The sequence below is a fragment of the Schistocerca piceifrons genome, chromosome 2, assembly GCF_021461385.2.
Source record: "Schistocerca piceifrons isolate TAMUIC-IGC-003096 chromosome 2, iqSchPice1.1, whole genome shotgun sequence".
Lineage (NCBI taxonomy): Eukaryota > Metazoa > Arthropoda > Insecta > Orthoptera > Acrididae > Schistocerca > Schistocerca piceifrons.
Window position 1 is genome coordinate 138,743,926 of NC_060139.1, and position 23,220 is coordinate 138,767,145.

At 42.0% G+C, this 23,220-nt stretch overlaps 1 protein-coding gene across 1 annotated transcript in view; it reads left to right on the forward strand.

Annotated features, from left to right (window-relative positions):
* The window catches only part of LOC124775195 (sialin-like), a 526,531-nt gene that overhangs the window by 273,568 nt on the left and 229,743 nt on the right, over positions 1-23,220 (forward strand). The window lies entirely within an intron of this gene.

Genomic DNA, 23,220 nt, shown 5'->3' on the forward strand with positions numbered 1-23,220 from the left:
CTGTATCTACACATAACGCAAAGGCTTTGAATTTCTACGGGAAAAGTTAAATTTATTTGTTCTGTTGGGCATCATTAAATCTATACTTTTGTAAATGACGAAAACATCCACTGCAATTGTTATTTTAAAGTTCCTATTTTTGGATAAAGATATGTACACTATCAGGGTTTCAGGACACAAATCTCGTTTTCAGCGGTTGCTTAGTTGTATATGATAAAACCGTACAAGTCACGTGGGAACATTAACATATTTATCCAGTAGAATGAGAGAGTCTGCACGGGTTTAATTCCTCATGAGCAATCCAACTAATAGTTGTAGATGTCCCACTAAGACTATATCCATCACTTTTGTCATACACCACCACCAAGAGGCCAATAGCTCCACTTCTTTCTAAATCATAACTCTCGCAAAGAACACCGAAAAATGACGAGAATTCCACGTCCAGACAGCGGAACGCACGTTAAAATCCCCGAAGGCATCCGTGCCAGCTGGGTAACTTTATTGATCGCTCATAATCACTCAAGAAATGAATTCGCAGTTGCTATGGTGAAACACCCACAGCTGTATAATGGAAAGATTACAATGAAAATTTGAGCCAGGTCGGGACTCGATCCCCGGATTTCCCGCTTTACGCGAACGCTCGCCTTGACTTCTTCGGCTATCCGAGCACGACTCACGGCTAAACCCAAACTCCCATATGTCGTCGTCCATGTGTCATTCCTGTACTCGCACATTCCATTAATGTTGTCCCTGTATAAGGGAGACATTTTCTTTGCAAGTTGGAGGCCCATTGTTGTACTTCCTCACAACGCAAGGATCGCAGTTACGTATTCGCATCGATAATCGCTCACTCCGACTTCATAAACACACCACTTCAAGTTTCGGTTCCACCTCCACTGCGCAGAGCGCACGACTAGATTACCAAACTGCTGATGGCTGCCACCTGCCTCTTCGATTTTGCGAGCTTCAAATAGCTCCACGATAACTGTTTTAGAAACAGGACACGCAGACAATGACATTCAGGAACAAGATGTGAAAAGTTTCATTTGCCTTTATGTGATCATGGTAATAACAATCCTCTGTAAATTGCTGATTCCTAGCAGCATTTTTTCAAAATATTTTCAACGTGTAAACTAGTCATCGTCGGCCCCGACCACAAACCATATAGAAGGATTTCAGAAAGGCTATTATTTCCAGGGTTACAAAGCTCTCTGTCCCCAAATACAGATGCCGGCCGGGGTGGCCGAGCGGTTCTAGGCACTACAGTTTGGAACCGCGCGACCGCTACGGTCGCAGGTTCGAATCCTGCTTCGGGCATGGATGTGTGTGATGTCCTTAGGTTAGTTAGGTTTAAGTAGTTCTAAGTTCTAGGGGAATGATGACGTCCGAAGTTAAGTCCCATAGTGCTCAGAGCCATTTGAACCATTTGAACCCAAATACAGAAAGCAGATTGTGGGGTCCTTAGTAAAGGCACAGCCAGGGATGATACGTTACCAATTAATTGAGACAAAATACTACGATCTATCGCTAGTAAGAACTACTCAGAATATGATACCATTGCGCAGAATGTGATATTAGAGCTGTAAACCTACCTTAGGCTACTGTAGACTATTAGAAGTCAGTGTAGACTATGATGCAGTGGTTAGTATACTTAACTCGCATCCGGCAGAACGATGGTTCAAATCCCCGTCCAGCCATCCAGCTTTAAGTTTTCCGTGATTTCCCAAATCGTGCAAGGCAAATTCCAGGATCGTTCTTTTGAAAGGGCACGGCCAATTTTCCGATTTTGTTCCCCATCCTCGACAAAATCTGAGCTTCTGCTCCATCTCTAATGACCTCGATGTCGATGGGACGTTAAATCCAATCATCCATCCTTCCTTGCTCAGACTGAGGTACTTTTCGTAGTAGCTTTGGACAGAGAAGATCCTAACTGCGTTACCTGTTCATTAAGAGTGTTGCATACCTACCAGGCGTTACATCATTTCGATCGCTTTGCATATGCTATCAGTCTCTTACTAGATTACCCCAGAGACTGGAGCAGTGAATTGTCTAGAAACCGAGTGAGGATATATAAAGGGCAGCGTAACGTACAGAACATATTTGTTCCACATACTCATCCTCCTGTTTATTTCTTAAAAGTAAGCAGTATTTATGGAAAATTTGAAATTGTCAGTCTTTAACTCAAGTTCCATTCGAAAACTGTTGATTTGTGAAATGAAAGAGAGGGGTGCTGTAGTAAAAATAAGGAAAAATAATAAGATTTATTGTAAAGCTCTATAAAACGTAATTTCCTCAAAACAAAGGTAAAATAAAAAAACGCAATACAAATATGTGTCAAACATAGCTTCAATAATTCATCGAGCTTATATGAAACAAGTTTTTGTTATTCATAAGCTATTTTCCCACTTATCACTAATAACAGGAAACTCTTGCCTTTGATTATGATGAAGAAAGTTCTATTGAGTAAAAAATAACAACAGTAATTACTATATAGATTTTTATGTTTGTGCATGTAAACTGTACTTGCATCCAAAGTAATTTCTTTGGTTAGGTAAAAGCTCAGATGTTATGCGATCAACTGATTTTTGTCACTTATGAAACGCAATTTATATTTTTTAAGGATATAAAATATACACTGGACTAACACTGAACGATTCTAATTCTGTACAAAACAATCAATCAAACAGACAAACAATAAACAACGAGAAGTCGTCGGCTCCCAGTTTCTGTCTCACACATTCATTTATGTTTCTTTCCCTACCAATGCTACCCAATACTACTGGTAATCCTATCATTTACTACTTCATTTACGTACTGTTATCAAAACAGTACATTTGGTAGAGCGCAGCTCTGGATACCATTGCTGCTACTGCTTTGTCGCTGTAATATGTCTGCGCAGTACCACACAGTGAACTTGGCAGCTCTCCTTACGACCGAATAAAACGGAATACTGGGGCAGCCGAAGCCACGAAGACTCTGCGTAGCCAACCGACACGCCGACCTCCATTTAACGGTGCCCGTACCTCGTCGAGCTGCTCAGAGCAAAGTTGTTCTTCCAGTTTCTGCATATGTTAACAACACTGGGGCGCAGAGTGGATGGCGCTTCGATTACCGCCGCAAATTCTGCACCACCAGTGGACCTATTGAACAACTTCTTGTACATAGTATAATGCCCAAATTACTTTGATAATAACATACATACATTGCAAAAAAATTAGCATTAATAGAGGAAAACATTTGTTCGTTGGTGGTCATCACGTTTTATTGTGTTCTTTTCTTGATACCTATCGTTTTGTTCTCCTAATGTTCAACACGTACATCGAAAATAAAATAAAGAAAAGGTTCATAAGTGAGATTAAAATTCAGCGAAAAAGAATATCACTATAAGATTCGTTGATGAAAATTGCTATCAGTGAAATTTTTGAACGATTACTGGACCTGTAAAATACAATGAACAGTCTAATGAGCACAGAATATGTGTAAAACCCTGAGGATATTTTAAGACAACAGGACGTAACAACCATTTTTTTTTCTTTTTAGTCATCAATCTCCTGACTGGTTCTATGAGGCCCGTCACGAATTCCTCCCTTGTGCCAATCTCTCCATCTCAGAGTGGCACTTCTACTCTACTTCCTCAATTATTTGTTGGTCATACAACAATCTCTGTGTTCCCTTACAGTGTTTACTTCCTGTAGCATCCTATAATAGCACAGAGGTTATACCATCATTTCTTAACACCTTTCCTACCACCCTTTTCCTCCTTCTGGTCAGTGTTCTCCATAAGTTCATTTCTTCGCCGATTTCATGCAGAGCCTCCGCATTCCTTTTCAGTCCACCTATATTTCAACATCCTTCTATAACAGCACATCTCAGACGCTTCAGTTCTCTTCTTTTTCGGTTTTCCCACAGTCAACGATTCACTGCCATAGAATGCTGTGCTCCAAATGGAAATTCTCAGAAATTTATTCTCCAATTAAGGCCGATGTTTGCTATTGACTTCTTTTGGCCAGGAATGCTTTCTTTGCCTGCAGTAGCCTGCTTTTTACGCGCTCATTTCTTCATCCGTCTTGTAATATTTTGCTTACAACGTAGCGAATTTCTTATGACTTGTCCTATTTTGTGGTCACCAATTTCGATTTTAAGTCAATCGCTAATCTCATTTCTGCTACTCCTTGTTACTTTCGTCTTTCTTCGGTTTGTTCTGAATCGATATTCAGTAGGCATTAGACAGATTATTCCAATGAGGAAGTGGTGTAATTCTTCTTCACTTTCACTGAGGATAGCAGTATCATCAGCGAAACTTATCATTTGACTCCCGCTGTTAAACCTTTCTTTTTTCTGTCATTGCTTCTTCAATGCATAGATTGAACAGTAGGGGCGAAAGACTACAATCCTGTCTTAGGCCCTCGTTCTTGATCTTCCATTCTTATCGTTCCCTCTTCGTTCTTGCACATGTTGTATGTTACCGTCTTTCCTCACAGCTTACTCTCATATTTAAGAAAATTTTGAACATCTTGCACCACTTTACAATGCTGTATGCTTTTTCTAGGTCGACAAGTTAAGCTGATAGTGCGACAGCACTCGCACTTACCTGCTCTCGCAGTCTTCTGGATTGTGGGGTTGTTGAATAGCCGTTTGGTTGCCTCTGGTCCCAATGATTTTAAAAATTCCGATGGATGTTATGTATCTTTTAGTTTTATTTGATCACTAGTAATTTCCATAGTAGAGAACAAAAACTGAGGAGGAAGAAGGAGGTGGGAATTTGTCCAACAAATAGTAATTGAGTTCGTTGGGTGTAAGTACTACTCGGAGATGAGTTTGGCACAGAAAAGGAAGTCGTAGCAGCCTACATCGAACCAGTCAGAATGCAGATGACACAAAAAACCATGCCTAATCATGCTTGTTACATAACATAGTTTTTTATTTATCATGCACTATATCCACAACTTTAAAGTTTAACTCGCTTCGCTTTTAAATGTTCCGGTACTTATAATTTTTATGTTTTCTATTTATGACTGGGATCATTATATAAATTTTACAACTTCTTCATGCCTGAAGCTTGTTAACACAAAATTTCCTGCTACAGTTAATTACGTTTGTAATCCTTGTTTGTCCTTAATCGGAATATTTTGTTAGTGAGCCCTGCATTGAGTTTAAAAGTTTTCCTCGCTTTAAGTAATAGTTATTTTCAAAACAAGTTTCCAGTAGATCAAGCTAAGAAAAAAAAGGAGATAAAAAATGTCGATTCTTACAGAGGAAGTGAAGCACCCAGAAGCGGTGGTTGGTTGTCAATGTAACTTCGTACAGATGCATCGGTGGGTATGTGAGTTACAATTCTCTGTGATAAGTGGAACGGCCGCTAGAGTGGATTAGTGATGTTACAAAGCCTCGTAGGGTACACAGGGTGTTTAAAAAAATAACCAGGTTTCAAAACTCCATATTTACTGGTAAAAAAATGCTAGAAAGGTGGGATAGATTGTAAAATACTCACAAAATCTTAGTTTTAGCTACGTGATTACAAATGCTCTATGTGCCCACCAGCAGCAGCACGAGCAATATCTAGATGATAGCTAAATTCGTCATAAACTTTACACAACGTATCTGCTTTTACAGAAATTACGGTGGCTTTTATTTTATTCTTCACTTCTGTCACGATGTAAAGGGAACGTACGTTGTTGTGGTTGTGTGGTGGAGCTACATGCTGTTGGGAAACGAAGGCCTCCTGAAGTAGCGGGAAAGGCCGGTTCTCCAGCATTTGAAGCTGGATTGTTACAGTTGCTGTGTTTTCCTCAAAAAAGAAGGAAGCGTACACATTTTCACGAGAAATGGCACAGAAAACGTTCACTTTAGGTACGTCTCTTTCGTGCTCAATAATGTCATGAGGCTTCTGGAGTCCCCACATGCGCACGTTACCGCTAACATGAAATGTTGTTTCGTTAGTGAAAACTAACCGTGGTAAAAATGTAAAAATATGTTGTTCACGCTACCGCTGGTGGACACATGGAGCATTTATAATACCATAGCTAAAACTTTAATATTTTGTTAGCAACTTGCGATCCATTCCAAGTTTCTACTATGTTTTTATCAAAACATCTGAAGTTCTGAAATCAGGTCATTCTTTTTCAAATACACTGTATAATCAGCGTGAACAGCGTAAGATGTTGATTGGTCACTGTGAAGTACTCGTAATCGTGTGAGACAGCGGTACCAACACCTGGCAGTATGAAAGGCGTCAAATTGTGGGTTTCTATTTAGCTGACTGGTCAAATCGTGCAGTATCCATATTTGTGGAGCATTCACACGTGACAGTGGCACGATGTTGGACTGCATGGGAACATCAGGGCAGGCATTTTCGCATGTCAACCACAAGAGAAGGGTTGCCTTATTGTACACTGATAACATTCTGTCACCCTGCGCCATTGCTGGAAGCCTAGTAGCAGCCAGACTAGGGAATCATCGACTCATCCTCACGCTACTGTTTACATAAAAATACAAAAGGCTGCGTTTGGAGTGGCGCCATGACTGGCAACATGAACTGCTGGTGAACAGCGTCACACCGGGTTCAGCGATGAATCACGGTTTTCCGCTATCCTGGACGCCTGTTGTCAGCTGTAGCGGCGACGTTGGGAGAGGTCCCACTTTTCCAGTATTTTGGAGAGTCACAGCACTGTTACTCCCAGTGTCACAGTATGGGGCCTCATTTCTTGCCTCTCACACGTCAGTATCGTAGTGCCGTTCTTCAGTAGCACTATGCTCGTCCATATTTCGCACGTATCTTTGTGACTTATATATTGGCGCGGACATACTTCCGTAGCCAGCAACAGCCCTAGAGTATTCCCCTAAAGAGCACATGTGAGGCCAGGTTGACCTAAGCTCCGTCTCATTGCCAGTATCCAGAATATTAACTACCAGCTACAACAGTTGTACGCCAGCTTCCGTCACGAGAAGATAAAACGGCTTTATGACACCCCTCCCAACCAGATCTGTGCATGCAAAGGGGGTTCAAAGTCACACTGATAACTGGACTCATACTGCCAAGTTCTCTGTAAATTTGACTCGATTTTGCCGGCCGCGGTGATCGAGCGGTTCTAGGCGCTCAGTCCGGAACCGCGCGACTGCTACGGTCGCAGGTTCGAATCCTGCCTCGGGGATGGATGTAGTGATGTCATTAGGTTAGTTAGGTTTAAGTAGTTCTAAGTTCTAGGGGAATGATGGCCACAGATGTTAAGTCCCATATTGCTCAGAGCCATTTGAACCATTTTTTTGATTCGATTTTGTAATCGTTGAAATAGCTGCACATACGTTCTCAACGCGTGAACTTCCTTACCTCCTGCACTTAGGATGCTTCACTGTTTTTGGAAGGTGGTGTAATATCTGGCATATACACTGAAGAGCCAAAGAAACTGGTACACCAGCCTAATATCGGTAGAACCCTCGCGAGCAGCAGAAGTGCCGCAACACAATGTGACATGGACTCCACTAATGTCTGAAGTAGTGCTGGAGGGAACTGACTCAATGGATCCTGCTGGTCTGTCCAAAAGTCCGTAAGAGTACGAAGGGGTGGAGGTCTCTTCTGAACAGCACGTTGCAAGTCATCCCAGATATGCTCAATAACGTTCATGTCTGGGAAGCTTGGTGGCCATAGGAAGTGTTTAAACTCAGAAGAGTGTTCCTGGGGCCACTCTGTAGCAATCCTGGACGTATGGGGTGTCGCGTTGTCCTGCTGGAAATGCCCAAGTCCGTTGGAATGCACAATGGACATGAATGAATGCAGATGATCAGACAGATTGGTTACGTACGTCTCACTTGTCAGAGTCGTATCTAGACGTATCAGGAGTCCCATATCACTCCAACTGCACACGCCCCGCGCCATAACAGAGTCTTCACCAACTTGAACAGTCCCCTGCTGACAGGTAGGGTCCATGGATTCATGAGGTCTCCATATCCGTACACGTACATCGTCTCGATACATTTTGAAACGAGACACGTCTGACCATGCAACATGTTTCCACCCATAAACAGTCTAATGTCGGTGTTGACGGGCCCAAGCGAGGGTTAAAGCTTTGTGTCATGCAGTCATTAAGGGTACACCTGTGGGCCTTCGGCTCCGAAAGCCCGTGACGATGATGTTTCGTTGAATGGTTCACACGCTGTCACTTGTTGACGGCCCAGCATTCAAATCTGCAGCAATTTACGGAGGGGTTGCACTTCTGTTGAGCGATTCTCTTCATTCGTCGTTGGTCCCGTTCTTGCGGGATCTTTTTCCGGGCGCAGCGGTGTCGGAGATTTGATGTTTTACCGGATTCCTGATATTTACGGTACACTTGTGTAATGGTCGTACAGGAAAATCCCCACTTCATCGCTACCTCGGAGATGCTGTGTCCTATCACTCGTGCACCGACTGTAACACCACGTTCAAACTCACTTCAATCTTGATAACCTGCCATTGTGGTAGCAGTAAGCGATCTAACAACTGCGCCAGGCACTTTTCTTATATAGTCGTTGCCGACCGCAGAGCCGTATTCTGTCTGTTGACATATGTCTGTGTTTAAATACGCATGCCTATACCAGTTGCTTTGGCGCTTCACTGTATAATTACGGTCCAAGATGGAATTTAATCTCTTCCGGACATAAGCCTGTCCCCGATGTTATTCAGTCTGTGCATTGAGCAAGCTGTGGAGGAAATAAAAAAAATTGGGAAGATAATTAAATTTCAGGAAGAAGAAAATGAAACTGGGAGATTCGCTGACGACGCTGTAATCCCGTGAGAGACGGTAAAGGATTTTGAAGAGCAGTTGAATGGAGTGGGTACTGTCTTGAAAAAATAGTATAAAATTAACATCGACAGAAGCAAAATGAGGGAAATGTAATGTAGTCGAATTCAATGCTGAGAGAATCAGATAAGGAAACTAGACACTGAAAATAGTGGATGAGTTTTGCTATTTAAGCAGAAAAATCATTGATAGTGACCGAAGCAGAGAGATAGTAACATGCAGACCGGCAATTGCAAGAAGAAAATTTCCGAAAAAGCTGAACTGTTAACAGCGCATAGAAATTTAAGCGTTAGGAAGTGAAACTTGGACGAAAGAGGAGAATAGAAGTATTTGGAAAGTGATGTTATGGAAGATTGCTGAAGATTATAGGAGCAGGTCGAATAACAGATGGTGAGGCGTTTAATCGAACTGGGGAAAGAAATTTATGGCTCACGTTGAATAAAAGAAGGAATCAGCTGGTAGGTCACATCTTGAGACATCAGGGAATAGTTAGTTTATGTGATTTTTTATTTATACAAATATTCAATTTTGCAATGGAGATAAGTGCGGGGATGGAAGTGGAAAAGATCTGAAGAGGGAGACCTAGGCATGAATACAGTAAGCAGGTAAGATATAGGTTGCAACAGTTACGCAGACATGAAGAGGCTTGCAGAGGATAGACTAGCGTGGGGAACTGCATTATACCCGTCTTCGGACTGAAGACAACAACACAAACAACGGACAAAAGATCATGGCTATTTTGTGTCCACTACATCTATGTAGTGGTGGTTTGAGATCTCCTATTTCATCTCGGATGTGAAAGAGGTTGCGTTTATTCACAGACCTTAGGTCCAATATCTTCACAACGAATAAACACGGATACAACAACCTGAGTTCGTAGCTACTTTTTCACCGCTGCGTTTATGTACTGATCGTTTGAGATCTCCTGTTACATCTTGGGTATGAAAGAGCTGAGGTTTATTCACTTGTTTCCCACACTCGATCTTTAGGTGCAAGTCTCTTAGAACAGCTTAGAGGCTACAAGGACGATGAGAGAATTCCACAGAAGATGACAGTGAAAGCCCACGCAGGTCAGAACGGATAATAAATGAACCAGAGTTTCGTCAAGGACAGCAACGCTGTGTTTGGCTTCCTCCTGTTGTTGCAACATCAGGGCCTTGGGATGACATCGTGACCTTCCCAAGAAGTAAACGATGTCTATGGTGAATTTCTTGATTTAAATACCTTACCAATTTTCATGATACTTTCGCGCTGACTGCATTACACAATCAGGAAAGTCGCGACTGTTTTAGTTACGTTTAAAAACTTCTCTTCTGTAACTCTTCGAGTTGGAAAGCATGCATAAACACTGTACTCAAGCCGATTATGTCCCTGTTCCGTACAGCACGACATAAATATAGAAATACTATAGAAGATTTATTTATTTAATCGTATGGCTAGGGCCCCCCGTCGGCAGACCGTTCCCCGGGTGCCGGTCTTTCAATTTGACGCCACTTCGGCGACGTGCAGTCGATGAGGATGATAGCATGATGATAAGGACAACGCAACACCCAGTCCCTGGACGGAGGAAGTTCCACGACTCAGCCGGCAATCGAACCCGGGCCCAGAGGATTAATCCGTCACGCTGACCATTCAGCTACCGGGGCCGTACACTATAGAAGATGCTGCTCTCTGAAAAAAAAAAAAAAATGATTTCGAACACTTTGGGAACATTGTTTCTCTAATTCGTGATTTTATCAGACTTTCAACGTTTTTGTATTATCATAACTTTGCTTGAACGAAGTATATTGTCCATAGCGATGTCCTCTAGTTTACATCACACAAACACACACACACAGACACACACACACACACACACACACACACACACACACACACACACACACACACACACACACACACACACACTTATGCACATACAAAATTGCAATCATCATATTTTTATACACCCCTGTAACAGGAAATACGCAGTTAATCGAAATTTATCGAATGCCAAGAAACGTATGATATTTCTAATTATCCTTACTCATTACTTGTACTTTGGATATTGCGTGTAAAGACATTTATTCGTTATCTCATTGCGAATCCCGTAGTGTTTACTAGAGTAATGACGGTTTCGCGAAAGTAGAACATTATAAATGACTTCTGGATTTGTTGTTATGTTATTCAGGCAATGAGTTAATATATATAATTGATGCCGGAAAAACTGCACGAAATCGCTTCCAAAACTGGACTACAGATCTCTTACGAAAAGACACAGTTTATGAGCACAAAGAAACTTTCATCTCTGAACACAAAGTATGGCACGATTTACAAAACGGCAAACTTCAAATACCTCGGTGAAACACTACAAATGAGTGGACATAACAGAGACTCAAACGAAGAAAGAAAGACTAAACTGGACAAGGCATACAAAGTAGTGTGGAATCATTACAACAAGAAGTCTATCTCACAAAAAGCCAAATTACGCCATTACAACACGGTGGTGCTCCTCGAGGCACTATATGCAGCAGAGACCACACTAATCCTAGGGCATACACGTATCAGACAATTAGAAAAAGTAGAACGGAAAATACTTAGGAAAATATTTGGCGCAACTAACAACAATGGAATATGGATCAAGAAACCTACAGAGGAACTGTACAAACATACGGAGACAATCACAGAAAAGATTAGAAAACGCAGACTACAATTCTATGGACACCTATACAGAATGCCATCACACAGGCTGACCAAACAGATCTTTGACTGGGTAACCACTAGAAACAACAAATGGGTGGCAGAGGTAGAAAACGACCTGAACCAGCTCAACATAACAGCAAACACAATAAACGACAGAATAAAGTTCAGAAACATCATTAAGAAAAGTAAACTACATGAGATACAATGTGACAAACGAACAGGCATAAAATGGACCGAAGAACGCAAGCAAGATCACAGCCAGAAGATGAAAGAAATATGGGCAACCAAAAAGGCAATCAAGATGAAGCCGAAGACACAAAGCCGACAAGAAGCATGGACAGAGGACCGGAAACAGAAACACAGCGAGCGAATGAGGAAAGTTTGGGCAGCAAGGAAGGCAGCAAAAGGAACTGGCCATGTAGTTTAGTCCAAATGCGCTCTTTAAGGGCAAAACACCAATAATAATAATAATTGATGCCGGAAGAACTGTTACACCGTGACGCCGATGTGTGAAAGGTAAATCACCTCCTGTGTTATTTGCAGTATGAGAATTTACAGATTCAAAAGAGATCATCTTTGCAGGTTCATGTAATTGATAGCGTGATCGTCCCCTTGGCCGTTACTTACTGTATTTCATCACTAATCAACTGGGCTTTCGTGAATAGGAAGAGAGGAAACGATGCCAGTGATTTTACAGTTCAGATGGGAAGCAAAAGTGGAGCATGCATTTTTTTTAAATAATCAAGAAGAGTTGACTTTCATGCCCGTTAATTAATAAAATGAATTTAAACTGCTGGGCAGTTGTAATGTTTTTAATATTCTTCACCCAACATTCTAAGCAAGAATATAGAGTTTCCCAGAGCCTTTGTTAGTTTCAGCAAACAGTATTCTTATGTGATATGGGTTTCTGTATAGTAACATACTTACGACACTCGAAACATGTCTCACTAATGATTTTGGCTACAGAGACTTGAGTAATATTCTCGGGTGATTAATGCATGAATAGAATAACTGAACGTATCGCTACCGCCTGTCAAACACTTACCTCGCAATGTCTCAACTGGAAACTTTCACTGCTCATGAAGTGGTCACAGGCCATTCCCAATCCCTCAGCAATTAATGAAGACGGTTTTTACGTAACTTACACTAGTGAAATTATTCTGGTGAACATGAGCCCGATTTCAGATGTGCTGGTTGATTCCAAATCAACGATTCGTATTCGTTGCTTTGAATACCCGACTCACAACACACACAACTCAAATACACACACACACACAGACAAAGAATGAAAGAGAGAAATAGAGAGATTAGTATCCGCAGTCCTACAATGCTTACAATTTGCATGAGCTATTTACATACAGAAAATTATCCCCCTCCTTAAAAGAACCCACTGTTACAGGACATCGTACGGTATCAAAGCAATAAGATGGGTCGACATGGAGACGTTACAGAAAGGCAGAAAATACTGTCGTGCTTGAACGGGGCTATGACCACACCATGAACGAGGCTGTCTGATTATTTGGCGTGTGACGTAGATTCTGAGAAAAATGGGAGTAAGCTATTGGGAGCGACGGGTAATGAACGAGTACAATACGTACAAGAGCCAAGAGGGAATAATAAAAGCGGACGACCAAGAACGAAGTGCTCGGATTAAAAAAGGGTGTAAGACAGTGATGAAATCTTTCGCCCTTACTGCTCAGTCTGTACATCGAAGAAGGAATGACGGAAATAAAGGAAAGGTTCAGGAATGGGATTAAAATGCAAGGTGAAAGGACATCAATGATACGATTTGCTGTTGACTTTGCTATCCTCAGAGAAAATGGAGAAGAATTACATGATCCGCTAAATGGAATGAAGTCTAATGGGTACAAAGTATGGACTGATAATAAATTGAAGAAAAACGAAAGTAATGAGAAGCAGCAGAAATGAGGACAGCGAGAAATTTAACATCAGGATTGATGGTGATGAAGTAGGTGAAATTAAGGAATTCTGCTACGTAGGCAGCAAAATAACCGATGACGGACAGAGCAAAGAGGACATTAAAAGCAGACTAGCAATGGCAAAAAGACCATTCCTGGCCAAGAGAAGTCTACTAGGCCTTGAAGAAATTTCTGAAAATGTACGTTTGGAGCACAACAATGTATGGTTGTGAATCATGGACTGTGAACAAAAGAGAATCGAAGCTCATGAGATGTGGTGCTACAGACGAATGTTGAAAATTAGGTGGACTGTAAGGTAGGGAATGAGGATGTTCTGCGCGGAATCGGAGAGGACAGGAATCTGTGGAAAACACTAACAAGGAGAAGGGACGGGATGATAGGACGTCTGTTAAGACATCAGTGAATGACTTCCATGGTACTAGAGAGAGCTGTAGAGGGGAAAACTGTAGACAGAGACATATAATGTGGCTAATCATCTGAATACCTTAATTCCTGTAGGTAAGGCAATAATTATTGTTGCTGATGTGAAGTATGCTCGTGTGTCAACATCCATTCCTACTGTAAATATATGATGTGCTCTTACGATAAATCCCATTAATACAGTTGACAGTATGGCATAAATTATACCTAGTGTTCTGAATGTTACAATTTTCCCTATTTCTTGGCATACAATGTGTAAAATAATACCATATCCTGGTAAAAAAGGTCAAACCTTTATTTGTAGAGCTTAAATCTACTGCACAAATCTGCCATATTAGAATCTTGAGATTAATGGTAATTCTGAGTTACTATGTTCTGCAGGTGGATTTTTTTGCAACCATTCTGTTGATCTACTTACATTTGCTCTAAATATGGTTCAAATGGCTCTGATCACTATGGGACTTAAATTCTGAGGTCATCAGTCCCCTAGAACTTAGAACTACTTAAACCTAACTAACCTAAAGACATCACACACTTTCATGCCCGAGACAGGATTCGAAACTGCGACCGTAGAGGTCGCGCGGTTCCAGACTGTAGCGCTTAGAACCACTCGGCCACCCTGGCCGGCCTCTAAATATGATTGCTCGGTTTGTACCCATTCTTTCGCATACAATTACAATAAACGTAATGATTCCTGCAATAGAAATTGTTGATCCAATTCTTGAAAGTACATTCATGATGTGTATGCGTCTGGATAGTCTAAATATCGTCGTGGTGTTCATGCTAATTCTAAGAAGTGTTGAGGGAAGGAGGTCAAGTTTACTCCAATAAACATAATTGGGAACTGAATTTTTAGTCATGCATTGTTCATGGTTTGTGCTGTGAACAATGGGTACCATTGAATAACACCCCTTATGATTGAAAATTCTGCTGCTGTAGGTAATAATAGTGGAAGTGAGCTACTACATAATATGTATCGTGTAGTACAATGTCAAGGGATGAATTTGCTAATACTAGTCATGTTAATCCACCGATTGTAAATAGAAAAATAAATCCTAGAGCTCATGGTAATGGTGGGTTAAATTTAAATTTAGTCCCATATAATGTGGCTAATCATCTGAATACCTTACCTTCTGTAGGTATGGCAATAATTATTCTTGCTGATGTGAAGTATGCCGTGTGTCAAATCCATTCCTACTGTAAATATATGATGTGCTCATACGATATATCCTATTAATCCAATTGATAGTATGGCATAAATTATACCTAGTGTTCCGAATGATTCAATTTTCCATCTTTCCTCGCATAAAATGTGTGAAATAATACCAAATCCCGATAAAATTAAAATGTAAACCTCTGGGTGTACACGGAATCAAAATAAATGTTGATAAATAATTGGGTCCTCCTCTCCTGCAGGGTCTAAGAACGATGTGTTTAGGTTTCTGTCTCTTAATAATATGCTAATAGCCCCTGCTAAAAGGGGAAGTGAATTAAGAAGGAGAAGAGCTGTAATGGCAACAGACCAAACAAAGAGAGGTGTTTGGTCTAAAGCTATACTTTCTGATCGTATATTAATTGCTATTGTAATAAAGTTTACTGCACCAAGAATTGATGAGACTCCTGCTAAATGTAATGAAAAAATAGCTATATCTATCGATGCACCTCCATGTGCGATAGCTTCTGCTAGTGGAAGTACCAGCACCGTTGTCTACCATAGAAGATGTAAGAAGGAGGGTTAATGAAGGAGGTATTACTTATTCGGGGAAATGCTATATCTGGTGCTCCAGTTATTAGTGGTACAAGTCAATTACAAAATCCACCAATTATAATGGGTATTACTATGAAGAAAATTATTACAAATGCGTGAGCTGTACTAATAACATTATAAATTTGGTCATCCCTGATTAGTGATCCTGGTTGACCTAGTTCAGCACGAATAAGTATTCTTATTGATGTTCCCACTATTCCTGCCCATGCTCCAAATAGAAAATATAAAGTACCAATATCCTTATGGTTTGTTGAGAATAATCATTTTTACGGTAAGATAGCTGAAGTTTTAGGTGGTAGACTGTAAATCTACTTACGAAATATTTTCTCTCTTACCATTAATTGGTCTTATATTCAATTATGATTCTAGATTGCAATTCTAGAGGTGTAAAGGTTCACTAAGGCTTAAAAGATTATTCTTTTAATTATAACTTTGAAGGTTATTAGTTTGATTAACTTAAGCAAATAATTAAGAGGTTGGCATAGGAGAGGAATTCGTGGCGGGACGCATCAAACCAGTCAGAAGACCGACGCCTCAATTAAAAAAAAAAAATAAAAATAAAAATAAAACCATAGAAACGAAGAATGCGTCTAGCGTCTTCAAGTATTGGAGTACCACTAGGAGCGATGTGCGACAGCTTAATAGCATTAGTAGTAGAAGGATCCTAACCGATACGGACCGTATCAATGGCAATAGATTTAAAATCCGATAGGGGTTACTGCCGTCAGCGATTACATGTCCAGGAGCGAACATTGAAAAGAGAACAGCATGCAAAGGAATTTGGAGCCGGGTACATTGGGAACGGTGGTTTCTCACAGCGGCACGTAAGGCGACGAGTCTTCAATGGGCCAAACGACACGGATGGTGGACTGCAGCCGACTGGGGGTATGCAAGGTGGTCCAGAGAGTAGAGACTTTTCTATCCTGCCTGGATAGGCGGTGCGTGGGTCTGCTCCTGTGAAATGCTTCTGTAATATAGGCCGAGAGTGAAGGAAGCGAGTAGGAGCAGGAGAGGTGAAATACTTCGGTACTGCATGTAACTTTAACACTTTTAATAGAGTCAAAAACACAAGTAAATATCAAATGCATACATAACTTTGGCTAGGCTGAGCACGTAGGTGTTGAAACGTCCCCTTAGAAAAATTAATGAATTACTGTGCTAATAAACCTCTTACATTAATTGATTTTCAAACAGCTGAGCAGAACTGAACGTACTCAGACATTTCGCTCTTTACCTATTCTGATCAACACTAAACTGACACACAATTTTTTTAGTGCAACGCAATCTGACCTTCAATAATCCCTACAAAAGAATGGCACTGACTAACATTAACCTATACCTTTCACAAATCACTTACCTCACAAAAATCTTCGTTACTCGAACTACTGCAATACAGTAAGCGCCAATACTACCAGCTAAATAAAAGATTCTAACTACTGAGGGCACTAACTACTGATAGGCATAGTTAGCAAATGAAAGATTTTGATAAAGAACAAACAATGTATTTACCTTAATAGTGTTCAAAAGTCATAATATATATATCAGTTCATGACATCCAGTCTTATAAATTTACTGTCTCTGATGGACACACGTCCAGATCATCCGCTCTCAAAACTCCGCCATCTCTCTCCCCACATCCACCACTGCTGGCGGCTCACCTCCAACTGCGCAACGCTACGCACTGTTAACAGCCAACTGCCCAACACTACAATAGCAAATTCCAACAATGCAAACCAGCCATAGACTGCACACAGCACAGCCAGTGATTTTCATTCAGAGCGCTATGTGGCCTTACCAACATAAAAACCTAAACAGAAGCCGTAGTCCATGTCTAATCCTGTGAAGTTAGGATGACTGTTCTGCATAATCTCAAAACTAACAAATGTCCCAACTTTAACTGAACGTAACTAACACAAAGTCTCAATAGCAAGCTAGCCCACTCGGTAGTAGAAGCGATATTTTCAGCCGTCTGTTCTTCATGAAATGGGCTGAAATTAAGACGGCACTCCCTGAGCTCCACAACGTCGGCCAGAGGGCGCTGTGGTCGGTGTAGTTAGTCTTCTCTCGTAGTGCCAACTTACGAGAGCCTGCACCTACGTTGTGGCATCGTAACTATCGACGCCACAGAAATATTGCCTCTTTTCGTACGATGGAAGACGTCGGGTTGGCCAGGGCCGAATGAGGCCTTAACCCGCAGTGTATGTAGGAAATGTTTCTGCGATTTTCTGGGAGCGTTTTTGTGCCATAACTTGCCCCCACTCATTCTGGTGAACGTGAGCTTCAACAAGGATGTTTATTTCAACATTACCGGCGGCCACGTATTGCCCTTTCTTCCCTATCTTCATGATGAGTATGCCGTGAACACCTCTGTCTTCCAAGATGGCAACAGTCGTGTCCACATGGCTGCACGCATTCGTTCTTGGTTTGGCGAACACTCAGGCCCGCTAAATCATCCGTACTTAATCACATAGAAAATGACAGAGTATATGTAGTAGCGGATAAATCCTAGCAATAAACGTACCCTCCATTTGGTAGCTCTACGTGGTCTAACCATAAATGGGTGGCTTTAGCTGGACAAGGCCAACTTGAGGTACCTTGTTTAGTTGTTTCCCTCACTGAATTGAAATCGTTATCAACGCTAGAGACAGTTTTACTGTATCATGTGCGGTTATTTTACAATTTTTATTAATGTTTACGAATAGTACGTTTTTATGCTGAAATTTACTGTATTAGGTGCGCAAAAGAGCGAGCGCGCCGGACAGATGAAAGTGCAATCCGTGTCGAACAGTCAAAGATAATACGGCGAGATAGACGGCTCATCAGCGCACTGAATCCTCTGACAGGATAATTATTCTTCAGAATTAAATGTAATATGGGTACTCAGTGATTAAATTTTAAAGATGATGGTATGTAGATTTGTAATGGAAGGATGTGTACGGAATTTAGGGAAATTTAAGTGCATTGTTGGGCGCCATTAGAAAAGAACCATTAGTTTTGTGGAATTGCTAAGACATGGTCAACTTGAAGTCAAGTGTATGCTGTTTATGCACCATTAAATGGAGACGACTTATATTCAGTCAAACAAAGGTTCGTGAAAATAGTAATTGTATCCGCTTCGCCTGACTGTATTAGATACTGTTATTTTACGGCAGGGAGAGGGGTGTGTATGTTTTGGCTCGGCGGAGGAGCTTGCAAATAATCACGAGGTCTGAGTTAACAGTTCAGTTCGAAAGGTCCGCCCCCCGGTAGCTGAGTGGTCAGCTCGACAAAATGTCAATCCTAAGGGCCCGGGTTCGATTCCCGGCTAGGTCGGAGATTTTCTCCGCTAAGGGGCTGGGTGTTGTGTTGTCCTAGTCATCATCATTTCATCCCCATCGACGTGCAAGTCGCCAAAGTGGCGTCAAATCGAAAGACTTGCACCCGGCGAACGGTCTACCCGACGGGAGGCCCTAGTCACACGACACTGATTGAGTTCGAAAGTTTGTAAAAGTTTCCGTTCACTCGAGTACGCCGTAGCCGAATGCCTACATAGCTGTTCGCCATTGCACTAAGAAGATAATCGCAGGTTCGCGCACGTCGTATGAATAATTATCGTAAAAGAAAAGAAATAATAGAACTTTATAGAAACCTCCGAAGTTTCAGAGACGAGAAGTAAGCTGATTGATCCACCACAAGCAAGTGATTGTCGGTTTGTGTATATGAAAGTGCGACTATCAGATTACTTATTCAGACTGATGATTTTCTTAATGATCAAACCTTGGAAGTGAATGCGTAATTACTGATGTGTAGCGAGTGATTAGATCTATACGGTTTACGCCAATCACCAGAAGGTTACTTACTTCGCTGATGTATACTTATTGCTTTAATGGGTACGACAGCAATTAACGCCGATATTCTGAAATTTATTTTGTGGAGAAATCATACGTTTAGATCAAGTGGACTTTGTGTGTGGGTAGGACATGCAAATGTATACACCACTTATAACATAATTATCCAAGATAATTTTGTACTAGAGAGCCTATCTGCCATCACGCGGTGACATAGTAATTGCACAGAGGTACACACCAGTACACAGGCACACAAGTAACACCTTCCTACTAATAAGAGTAAGGCCATTACACAGTGTTAGACGATAGTAAGGTGACGGCCCTCGGCGGTGGCTTACATGCAAAGTAATTAACATAAATTTAAAAATAACACGCTGCCGGATACCTTTACTGTGTTGCCACGTTTGCTACTGGAACATGTGGCGCAGCATTGCTTGTAGGGCAGCGGAGAGAGAGAACCCGAAGACTTGCTCAGGTCAAGCTGTGCCCGCCCCTCCGCACCACAGGTATCGCGGGGGCGGGTCGGGCATTTGGCGCTGGCTCGCTGCCACAAGCCGCCTCTCTCCTAACCTGACCGCTCCTCCGTCATCTGATCCGTCATGCAAAAGCTTCTCTCTCATAGCTGTTTGGTTCTAACCATTCTTCTAGTTGTTTAAACTCCCTCGTCGCTTTGATTTCTCCTTTTTCTCCATCTTCTACCTCTATACCTCTACTACTCTGGGCGGCTACTTGACCTTTGTCATAAATTGAATTTTCCCGAAGGAGATCAGGACTTCTGCCTTCTTTTTCAGTTCATTGATATGTTCTGGAATTAATGTAGAGAAATAAAAAAAAGGATTGATACAGAGAGAGAGAGAGAGAGAGAGAGAGAGAGAGAGAGAGAGAGTCAACTATCAAATTAATGTTTCCGTAGCCAGGCCTTTCGTTTTCAGCACCTTTGTTGTTCATTCCTTTTCGCCACTTATGCATTTTTTTTACTCGAGTAAACAATTAGAAAGCTCAGAAGAGAATCCATCTGAAACAACCTGAGAATGTCTGCGGATTGTAATCTCCCTCCCCTCCTTCCTTTTTCCATCCATCGTCCACATTAAACAATGCCCAGTCCAAGTAATTAAGAAGCAAAGTCTTTTATGAAGATTTGTGAGGAGCGATAATCTTTCAAGTTTACTTAGTTTGTCATGTTGAGATGGCTCTATTTCTTCTTGTCTTGAGGTCTGATTCTTGAAGCTGAAAATGTAACCTCAGGTCCTCGGTTGGTTCGAACAAAATAAATTGGAAGATTGTTGTTGCAGAATTTTTTATGTAAATACACTCCTGGAAATGGAAAAAAGAACACATTGACACCGGTGTGTCAAACCTACCATACTTGCTCCGGACACTGCGAGAGGGCTGTACAAGCAATGATCACACGCACGGCACAGCGGACACACCAGGAACCGTGGTGTTGGCCGTCGAATGGCGCTAGCTGCGCAGCATTTGTGCACCGCCGCCGTCAGTGTCAGCCAGTTTGCCGTGGCATACGGAGCTCCATCGCAGTCTTTAACACTGGTAGCATGCCGCGACAGCGTGGACGTGAACCGTATGTGCAGTTGACGGACTTTGAGCGAGGGCATATAGTGGGCATGCGGGAGGCCGGGTGGACGTACCGCCGAATTGCTCAACACGTGGGGCGTGAGGTCTCCACAGTACATCGATGTTGTCGCCAGTGGTCGGCGGAAGGTGCACGTGCCCGTCGACCTGGGACCGGACCGCAGGGACGCACGGATGCACGCCAAGACCGTAGGATCCTACGCAGTGCCGTAGGGGAACGCACCGCCACTTCCCAGCAAATTAGGGACACTGTTGCTCCTGGGGTATCGGCGAGGACCATTCGCAACCGTCTCCATGAAGCTGGGCTACGGTCCCGCACACCGTTAGGCCGTCTTCCGCTCACGCCCCAACATCGTGCAGCCCGCCTCCAGTGGTGTCGCGATAGGCGTGAATGGAGGGACGAATGGAGACGTGTCGTCTTCAGCGATGAGAGTCGCTTCTGCCTTGGTGCCAATGATGGTCGTATGCGTGTTTGGCGCCGTGCAGGTGAGCGCCACAATCAGGACTGCATACGACCGAGGCACACAGGGCCAACACCCGGCATCATGGTGTGGGGAGCGATCTCCTACACTGGCCGTACACCACTGGTGATCGTCGAGGGGACACTGAATAGTGCACGGTACATCCAAACCGTCATCGAACCCATCGTTCTACCATTCCTAGACCGGCAAGGGAACTTGCTGTTCCAACAGGACAATGCACGTCCGCATGTATCCCGTGCCACCCAACGTGCTCTAGAAGGTGTAAGTCAACTACCCTGGCCAGCAAGATCTCCGGATCTGTCCCCCATTGAGCATGTTTGGGACTGGATGAAGCGTCGTCTCACGCGGTCTGCACGTCCAGCACGAACGCTGGTCCAACTGAGGCGCCAGGTGGAAATGGCATGGCAAGCCGTTCCACAGGACTACATCCAGCATCTCTACGATCGTCTCCATGGGAGAATAGCAGCCTGCATTGCTGCGAAAGGTGGATATACACTGTACTAGTGCCGACATTGTGCATGCTCTGTTGCCTGTGTCTATGTGCCTGTGGTTCTGTCAGTGTGATCATGTGATGTATCTGACCCCAGGAATGTGTCAATAAAGTTTCCCCTTCCTGGGACAATGAATTCACGGTGTTCTTATTTCAATTTCCAGGAGTGTATATTTTCCACTTATTTTGTGTGAAATCTTATCGGACTTAACTGCTAATATCATCAGTCCCTAAGCTTACACACTAAATAACCTAAATTATCCAAGTACAAACACACACACCCATGCCCGAGGGAGGACTCGATCCTCAACCGGGACCAGCCGCACAGTCCATGACCACAGCGCCCTAGATCGCTCGGCTAATCCCGCGCGGTTTTCCACTTATTTTCTCACATTTTAGTGTATCATAAAGTATTTTTATTTTTCACATTAACAAAGACGAAATTACATTGCTCGCGTCCATTACACAAAAATACGTCCGATCACATCAGAGGCAAACTTGCGACAATATTCCAAAGGGTTTAAAATTTTTCTTAACAAATGAATTCCTACTAGTTTTCGTTATATTATCAATTTGAATTGTTATTTCATAGATGAATCCAAAAATAAACATAGTAAACAGTACAGGATTGCGTAATTAATACTAGAAATTTTAAGTGTGCAAATAATTCGTAATTTCAAATGTTTCTAAGAAAAAGTTTACTGTACATTCAGAACTAGTACTTATCGGTTATAATATCGAAACTTAAATATGTTACAAAGTAATTCCTTTTCGTAAATTTTAACTTGAAATATAACGTACTGTATATAAAATTAACAACTTAGGTAATATTAACCTGTCCAAAATTCGGAAAACAACACTGGAATCGACAACTACTGTCGAGGAAAAGTAATACTATAGGAGAATCTACCGTTACAAGATGAAGCAGTTTCCCGTAGTGAAGCAGGCCTCCTCCTACTACCTTAAAAATGCGCAAAAGCCGTTAGATTTTGATGAGAATAAATTACTTTACCCAACGTTCTGTACCACACAAGAGGCACACAAAAAATACACAGATAGCACTCAAGAACCCGGAACTCATCCTTGTTTCGCTGCCCTTCCTTCAGCGTGTCATATACAGGTCGTCCATACTTAAAGTTTAAAAATACTGAAACCACTGTTCAGAATGACGTCAAATTTGAACAGATTGTTACTGACGCACGGGGGAAACGTTATGATAGAAACAACGAACATCTTAGCTATAGATG